The following is an 8499-nucleotide window of genomic DNA, read 5'->3' as shown; positions in this document are numbered from 1 at the left end:
GTCGCCGAAACATAGGGCTGCCTCCTGAACACGGGCCATTGGACTCTACCTTGGCGCCTGCGCCTCGACGAACCATGCAAGGCGCTAGATATTACGCCCTCCAGGACCCACTAATACTAAAATTTTTCCAGAGTACTCAGCTTGAGGATGTGAGAGACTGGCTCGTTTAGTTTGAAAGCGTCCCTTCGTTCAATCGATGGGACGGCGCCGCGAAGCTGCGGAACGTGTTCAGCCTGGAAGACGGCAATCGTACGTGGTACTAGAACAGCGAAGGCGTTTTTGACTTCATAGCTTGACTTCCGCCGTCTATGTCTTGTGACATACACTAGCATGGATTGTCGGGAACGAGCTGAGCGGGCTCTACAGTACCGGATGGAGATGCCCAATGAGACAGTGACAATGTATGTCGAAGACATGACGCGGCTCTTCCGTCGAGCTGACGCAGCCTTGTTGGAAACCAGGAAGCTGCGACACTTAATGATCGGAGTTGAAAAACCTTTCCTCTGGCCTCGTGCGAAACCCCACCTCCCTTGCTCCGGTACTGTCACCAAGTTTTGGACGGAGACTGTTACGATGGAGCAGGGCCTTCAGAAGCGTTGCACTCTGTACGACTGGTCAGTACTTGTTGCTTCAGCAACAGAGTCCTTCCCGTCGCTTGGAAGCAGTCCTGGCCGCCTCTGGCATGACCCGCTCCATTGTGCGTGAAGAGCTCCAGAGGTTTTGCGGTGCGTCGCAGCTAACGGTCGGTTCTCTTGCTAGCGTCATCAGCGAGGAGGTGCAGCAAGTGATCGGGCAGTAACTGGGTAACAAACCTCAACTTCTTGTCTTTTGGTGCTGTATTGGGCTGCCTGGTGGTGGCATGGTGGTTATTGAACTATTATCGTCCTCAAAATGCCAAGGACTCTGAAAAGAAAAAAACTATGAGGTTACTAGGCTAAACACATTCGTTGGCACGTCTACTCGATTTAGGTAGGTTAAAACCCTGCCACCTTTTATCTTGCAGATGCACTTATTTATCTGCCTTTCCAGAGGAATGGCTTAGGTTATGTGCTAAAGTATTTAGCGCAATATCTCAATTTGATGTGGTTTTTAAAATCACAGAGATCTCGCACCGCATAATGTGCAGTACGTGTTATCCTGTTGTACAGCGCTCGATCAGTCCTCCGCAAAAAATAACGACTTAAACTATCCAGAAGGCCGTCCTTGTCGTCCCAGGCCAATATAGTTCTACTTCCTCACTAACATGTCCTCGAGAATCTACAAGCTGCAGAAGATTATCGCTTTGTTTGCAAGGAAACGCGCAGCTCTAATGTTTGTGTGGATAATTGTTACCATAATTTAGGAAGTAATGAGCAAAAAGTGAAGAAGCAGTGAAACAATCAAGGCAATCGAAGATGCGGGAAAAAAGAATGTAAGCGAAAAAATGAATCGACGTCAGGGCACATGAAAGCTTGCGTCGACGTGGCTCTGGAGCTAGTGGCCAGTGCTCTGGTGGTAACTTCCACACTGCATTGAGGAAACGTCAACCTAGTGGGAACGAGCACCACCACCTTCTCAATAGGCCCTGTTGCCTTCTACAGCTATGGCACCGTATCGTAGACAATAGCCGAGGCTTCTATCTTCGCGCCGGCCGAGCCTACGTATATTGTATCAACGCCACTAACTTTGAAACCACGTATGCATCGACTGCGTTCACATTCAGTTCCGAACGCCGCAGTGGTTTACTATGTGAAAGCAGTAAACAAAAGGGGAAGTGAATTGGCTTGCATTTCTTGCATTCAAAAGTACTAAAGCGCAGGATTTAATTATTTTTCGCATAGACGCAACTCACGCCTACAATCTCTCTTCCTGAGAACCACGGAATGTTATTTTGTTTTTGTAGGTACGTTCAGGTGTATGTTCACTCTACTGCCCTCTTGTGTACTTGCTAAAGTTCTCTCACGTTATGAATTGTTTACGTTTTTGCTTTTTCGTGCATTAATTTTTCGACGTTGTTGTCTTTCCTTGCCTCTCTCATTACTTGTGTCTGCTCTGGTCAGCGCTGGCGTCTTTGTGCGTTTGATTCCTTTTGACAGGATTCAGCTGAAACGCGCGAACATCTTCTGACAGTAAAGCAATCGTATGTAATCATATGGCAATAACATCCAAAAAAATGTGTTGTGGCTCAACCGGCTGAACCTAGTAAGACGAGCGAAAGATATGTTAAGAATGAATAGGCGTAGTTTAGGTTTGACTAAATTTAACTGCATATCAGTGGTTTGGCTCCGACGGCAACAATACATCGTCGCGGCAGGTAAGCACACGCCACGCGCTTTTATTTAGCGAACGGCAGGTAACGCGATTTTCGGCAGTCGCGAGAGTGCCGTTGGCTCCGCATACGCAGCTGTGGTGACGCGCAGCGGGTGACGTGATTCGATAGCTGCCCGGCGAGCGACCGCTGTCGGCACAAAGCGCGCAGCTGTGGCGTGGTGTGGTGAGTCCCGTGGCATTACGTCACAGTCAAACCTCCTATTCAACTGGTTTGAAGGTCAAAATTTATATCCACGTGACGTTCAGCTTTTTATAGGAGGAGTAGAGCTTTCGTTCCAAATTTCCTATAGGCGTTGCACCTTTTCTGTGTCAACTTGCGGTTTTTGCTTAAATAACAACTGCCTTTCGTCTCAGCTTTCGTTCAGGGAGATAGTGTGTCAAGATTGAGCAATTTCTCTTCCTTCTTAAGATTATGAGAGGAAAGTTGTGTTTCAGATTAGAACTCCTCTGCGTTCTGCATATCTTTCCACTTTTACGCCACTCCTTCCTCTATATCACATTGCGCCACGGCGACCGCCGTCTGTGCCAAAACATAGACTAAATAAGACAACTTCAACGCCTTTTTCACAGCCGCTTTTTTTCGTCTTTTCCGCGAAGGTACATGCCATTATCGAAAAAGTATTCTCGAGAAGGGCAAAAAATATCAAAAGCGGGATCCTTGTGAAGAATGGGAATGCAAACCAGAAAGCAACGAGCTCATAATCAAAGGGTAAGCTGTGTTTGAACAATTTCACTCAACGCAGTTCATAGTCCTGTGCCCTGCATAAGGACCACTTGAAGTTCTTCTTTTTCAGAGGCTTTAGACTTCCGTCGTGAGCGTTTCGCTGTCAGCATTTCGTGGTGATATTTTTAAAAGAGCATATTTAAGGACATCGATTTGCAAGTGGATGCTGCTAATATTTCACGATTATGAAATCTGAGGTAAACGTAACCACATACAAAACGCAATGAATTTGAAGGGTGTGCAAATCTACGATTTTTGAAGAAAACGATTAACCTGACTCTTCCCAGATTCGTAAAAGAGACTTCAAAAATGTTTTCACCTATGTCGAAGTTTTTTACGAACAGCAGAAAGAGAGTGCATGAGCTCTTGGTCTTTATATTTATTGCAAAGACCGGAAATTGAGTCCTGTAAACCGGTCTGTAGTGATTACATTTTTGTATGTCCATAGTGCAGATTCCTATGGGCGACAATTCATCCTCAAGTGGATGGGAAACGCGGTTTTAGAATAACTATTTCTGCAAGCTATAACATCTACTTTCCATAGGTTTCTAGGCCAAAGTTCCAACTTAGCAACATACATTCTCGTAGTCAGTGTGCTTATCTGACTTTTGTGCGCTGTAGTCCCAGAATATATTCCAAAGTTTTACGTAGCAGTGTTTTAAAGAAATATTTTAACCAACGTATCCGTCATTATGTAACCGAATTTGATTTCCACAGGGCAGGAAGCCTAAATATTACCCACTCACATTTCAGCTTCCTACCTTCGTACCTGGCCGGAGGAGAACTTGAAACAATCTAATAAACTTTAAAAAAGTGCGGCCATGCCGTTTTATTTTCTTGGCATTCAGCTGACGTAACCTAAGAAATCTTAACAGGCTTATAGTGAGTGAGTAATAACTAATGCTCCCTGTGGAAAATCTCTATTTGGCTTCATTAGCTCCATAGACAATCATGTGATTGAAAGTGACTGCAATGAGTAGATTCATCTGTAATTAACCTACATTTTATTTATGTTTTTCTGACATACAGTTTACTAATAGGGTTCAGAAGAGTGACAGATATTGGTAGTTTGTGCACGCTTGTCATTTTTCGAAAGCGCTAAAACAACACGAACAGTGCGCTTCGGGAAGATATAGCAGACAGTGCTGAACTGTATGAAAGAGAACCAAAGTGTCCTTTACGAAAATGCTTGGTGGTGGAGTAACAGGCTGCAGTGAAGTGTACGGCTGGTAATTAAACCAGCGTAGTTCCATTATTGCTTTCTATTGCGTCCTTTCCTTTCAATGAACTGTTTCGACTACACAAGACAACTACATAATACTGGAAAGGTGGTACTTTCTTTAAAGCTCTTTATACACAATCGCACACGTTATGAGCATGCAGCTTTTCTCTCAGCCGCCCATAGCTAAAAATTATTTCTTTGTTTTATGCGGATTTAGTGTCTTTCATTTTCAATAAAGAGTATTTTAGGCCACGAACGAGCGCCGGCAGTAATTAGAAAAAAGTGACAGGCGTAGCGCGTCCGCTGCACGCTGCCTGTCGATAGATTTTTTCCAAAGCATTACGGTGACTTGAACCAGAAAATGAATGCACGAAAGTAGGTTATTAATTTTAGTGATCTCGTTGTTTTTTGTTGTACCATTTTCAACTGTATTACCAGTTTTCATGAATTTTGTGTATGAGCGTAAGATAACCTTTGCAGTGTTTCGTTAAAGAACTTACTAAATTTTTCTCTTGAGGTGTCCTAGTATACTCTTCACGCTTAAATATATTTGATATATATCAATACGATGAATCCATTGAAAAAAGTTGTTTTTCTGGCATCTGATCAATTAAGCAAACACGTCTGTCCTGTTTCGCTTGCAGGTGTGCACTGGGTACGCAGTATTCCAGCTGCATTCCGCGTAACGAAGGGCGCTTTTCTTGGCCGTATTGTTGCCATTACCGAAACTACTGTTAAAGTGGAGCAACAGGGACTTCGTCACAAGACCAGAAGGATCTCAAACGCTTCTCAAAAACCAGAACATGTGAATGATATTAGCCGGATTTATGGAAGCACCAAAATGAGGATTTAGATATTTTCGAGCTCTTAAGGTTACGAAAACCAAATGTTAAACATAGCTTCACCCTTGCATCTGTGAAATGCAAGAACGGTCAGTATGTCAATAAAGGGAAATTTTTTGCTTCAAAAAAACCGTGTCCAGCATAAGAATGTCTGCACATTTATATTTTGCGGCTTTTCCTGCATAAAAAAACTTGCTGACATAACTCTCCCCTAAGTTTTCCACGCTGCATCGGAACACGTTCTGCACGTATAGAAGTTATGTTTTTTTTTAAATGTTTGAGGTGCCAATTAGGCTCTCCCTTAATGTTATGACGCGATATCTTCAATCGATCAATAACCACACATGCAAAATTGGTCATTCACAACTCAACTTTCAATATTCCCTGGGAGCCTGCATACTAATATTGGTACAATGGTCGAAGCGTTGAAGCAATTCACCACTGTAATACTGTTCGGCGGTGGCAGTACCTGCTTCCGGTCCGGTTTGTCCAACCTGGGTGGCTCTGCCCGTGCAACCTGTCAATCCGGTGAGCAGGCTGTAATAACTCTACAAGGTTACTCGACTTAGCTGGCCCACCTGCCTCCTAGGTGCCTTCTTGGGGGATTTTTCGACAACGCCGGATTTTCAGCGATACGAGTTCCTTAATGCTATCGTGTTAGAAAGCAGGCGAGTAATTTCAGTCAGCTTTTAAAAGAGGTATTGGGAGGAAGTCACAATAGTATAAAACATCTCGTTACATACGCGTACCTACGTAATGCATAAAGAACGGTATTGTTCGACCGCCCCTTCAGCGTAATGTTTTCACCCACGTTTCGGCTGCTGCCATGAGTTTAATTTCAGGGGGGCTATTAGCCACTGCACATTAGTTTTCTCTTTCTGGCCTCTTGCGAAGCGCACCCGCAACATCACATAGATCGCCTACACGGCATAGCACAGGCACTAAAAAAGGTAGTCCAAAGTTCGACGAAAACTAATCTGGCGAGGAAACAACGCCATTTTAAAACGAAACACTCGCCAAAAAGGAGGAGGAGGAGGAGGAAAGGCAGAGAGGTTAACCAGACGAATAGCCGGTTTGCTATCCTGCACGGCGGAGAAAAGGGTGAGGGGAGAAAAAAGATGAAGGAGAAAAGGCAGTTGCAGGAAATTAAAGTCTTTATGAAAAGTCATAGTGTTCACTAAAGTCACAGCCTATCGTGAAGGCCAGAAGTCTTCAAAAAGCGGAGCAGTCCCTTGGAGGCCTTCACCGCCGTCGACCGCCGCGGACAGTGGCTGAGAATCTTCGTTTCTGTCAGTGGGTGCAGGTCTAGATGGTCCAGTGCACGGCAGAGAGACTGTCTTTCGGCGCTTTAGGCAGGGCATTCACAAAGAATGTGCGCTATAGTCTCCTCACACCCGCAGTCTCCTCACATGGCACATGCAGGGCTGTCAGCCATACCTATTAAGAATATTTAGTGCTCGGTGAAAGCTACACCAAGCCACAAGCGACACAGAAAAGTTGCTTCACGTCGTGGTAGGCCGGATGTAAGCCGAAGCTTCAGATCTGGGTCCAAGGTTTTTAAACGCGAATGCGAGAATTGGCCAGAATTCCAGGCTGGCATCCCCAAAAGAGCAAAAATGGAGCAAAGCAATTGACGCTTCATGACCCCTACGCGTCCATTATTCACATATGAGGTGAATAGCGGAACGGTCGTGATTATGTGCAAGAAGTTCGTTGCAATGAGGATGCGTATGATGCAGGAATAGACGCACGTGTCCGATTAAGCGATTGCAGAGTTGATTGAAAGTGAAATGAGTCTAGTAGGAAAGGCGAAAATAATATTTTTTTGGTGACAGTGATGCTGGCTGAATCCCATTCAATATTATGATATACATCTCTTTTGGAAAACCCAGTGCAGCTTGAGGCCAAAGTCCCAGTGCCATACCTGATTATGGGCCCACTATAGTGTTGTGTGCAGAGACGCGGCATACTAGGATCTAAACCGAAACGTGGCATTGATTTCCGGGAAACAAAATACCCTATATTAAAAAAAAACATAAAATAGATGGCATAGAGCAAAATAAAAACCAAAAAAGGAATAAAAACTACCCTAAAATCTTCGCCGCAGCCGGACTCGAACCACGCACATTAAGATGACTTGCCGGACACGCTAACTACTAGACCACACCACTTTCTTTTTCTTTATTGCCGACTTCAGCACGTCATTTACAAACCAATCCGCTCGAACAACACAACAGATGCTAAACGTACGTCACCCAAACTGGGGGTTACGTGAACACATTAAAATTCACGCATGTATAACAAAGCTTCTATTCTCGGAAGCTACTCAGGCACTCGGTCTTGCATCTTGTGGCCTTCACTAACTATTCCAAGAATTCACGAAAATACTCTCTTATCAGCCTCGCGTCTGACTGCCATCCAGGATCGCCAAATACTGTGCAGGCCCAATATAATGACCATGTCGAAAGGAATCCCGCCGTCATTGTTAACAGGCAAAAATTTGATTCCGAAAGTATCCACCGGTAAGTCTTTTTTAATCGTGCGTTGTAGAATGTCTCAAAAGAAAAATGCTTCCCAACAATCTAAGAAGACGTGTTCAATAGTTTCCGGCTTTCGGCTAATGAAGCAATGATTTCCCACAGGTACAAAAAAACCCTTCTCCTCTAGATACGTCTTGACTTCAAGTGTTCGTATGCAGCTTAAAAAAGAAACTTTAACTCCACCTGGTACAGCCATGCGTTTCACTCGTTTTAGAAGTCTTTGCCATGAACCTGCACAGTATAAAGAGCTGTACAATGGGACCGAAAGAAAGACATCACACAGGTCCTTATAATGTTTCTTTCGCGATACAGCTGACAAATATTCCATTGAAAATCGCTCTTGCAAGATGCGATATGACATGTACACCTCTCTAAGGAAGCCGAAAAAGCCCTCCTGCATAGTCGCCGAACTAACAACTAAGTTTGACAAGACTTACCCTACCTCACCTGACACGCAGTTCGCAGAAAGGGCTCACTCACGTCCCGAAAGGACATAAAATGACTCACCAACTGGTGCAAAGACATATGCGGCAAAGCTGCTCCTCCAGAGCGGGCAAAAACAGATTGTTTCGCCGTGTCTGCTCCCAAGACCTTCCCCATAAAAAAAACCGCAAAAACCCTGTGCACGTTTGCACATTGACTCGACAACATTGAATTGTTTGCATAACATACCCAAGTTCGGTTACAAAACTTATGTTACATATTGTGCACGCACGAAAATAGACCAGCTGAAGTCGTTTAGCCTGTCGGCCTTCTCACGCACTTCAGCAACCTCGCGTTTCCAATATGGCACACTGTCGCGATAATTCTCCAGCGGCACTCCTAAATAGTTTACTGGGGTTACTGCCCAAAGCATGTTCA

At 44.4% G+C, this 8499-nt stretch overlaps 1 long non-coding RNA gene across 1 annotated transcript; it reads left to right on the top strand.

Moving 5' to 3' along the window:
• Positions 1-2908: 2908 nt before the first annotated feature.
• Positions 2909-5228, top strand: LOC144112587 (uncharacterized). The gene is made up of 2 exons (XR_013310338.1): positions 2909-3019; positions 4901-5228. It is a non-coding gene; the product is annotated as an uncharacterized LOC144112587 (long non-coding RNA).
• The last annotated feature ends 3271 nt before the right edge of the window (positions 5229-8499 follow it).

The sequence above is a fragment of the Amblyomma americanum genome, unplaced genomic scaffold, assembly GCF_052857255.1.
Source record: "Amblyomma americanum isolate KBUSLIRL-KWMA unplaced genomic scaffold, ASM5285725v1 scaffold_427, whole genome shotgun sequence".
NCBI lineage: Eukaryota > Metazoa > Arthropoda > Arachnida > Ixodida > Ixodidae > Amblyomma > Amblyomma americanum.
Note: the sequence above shows the minus strand (reverse complement) of the source record. Positions and strands in the feature narration are given on the sequence as shown.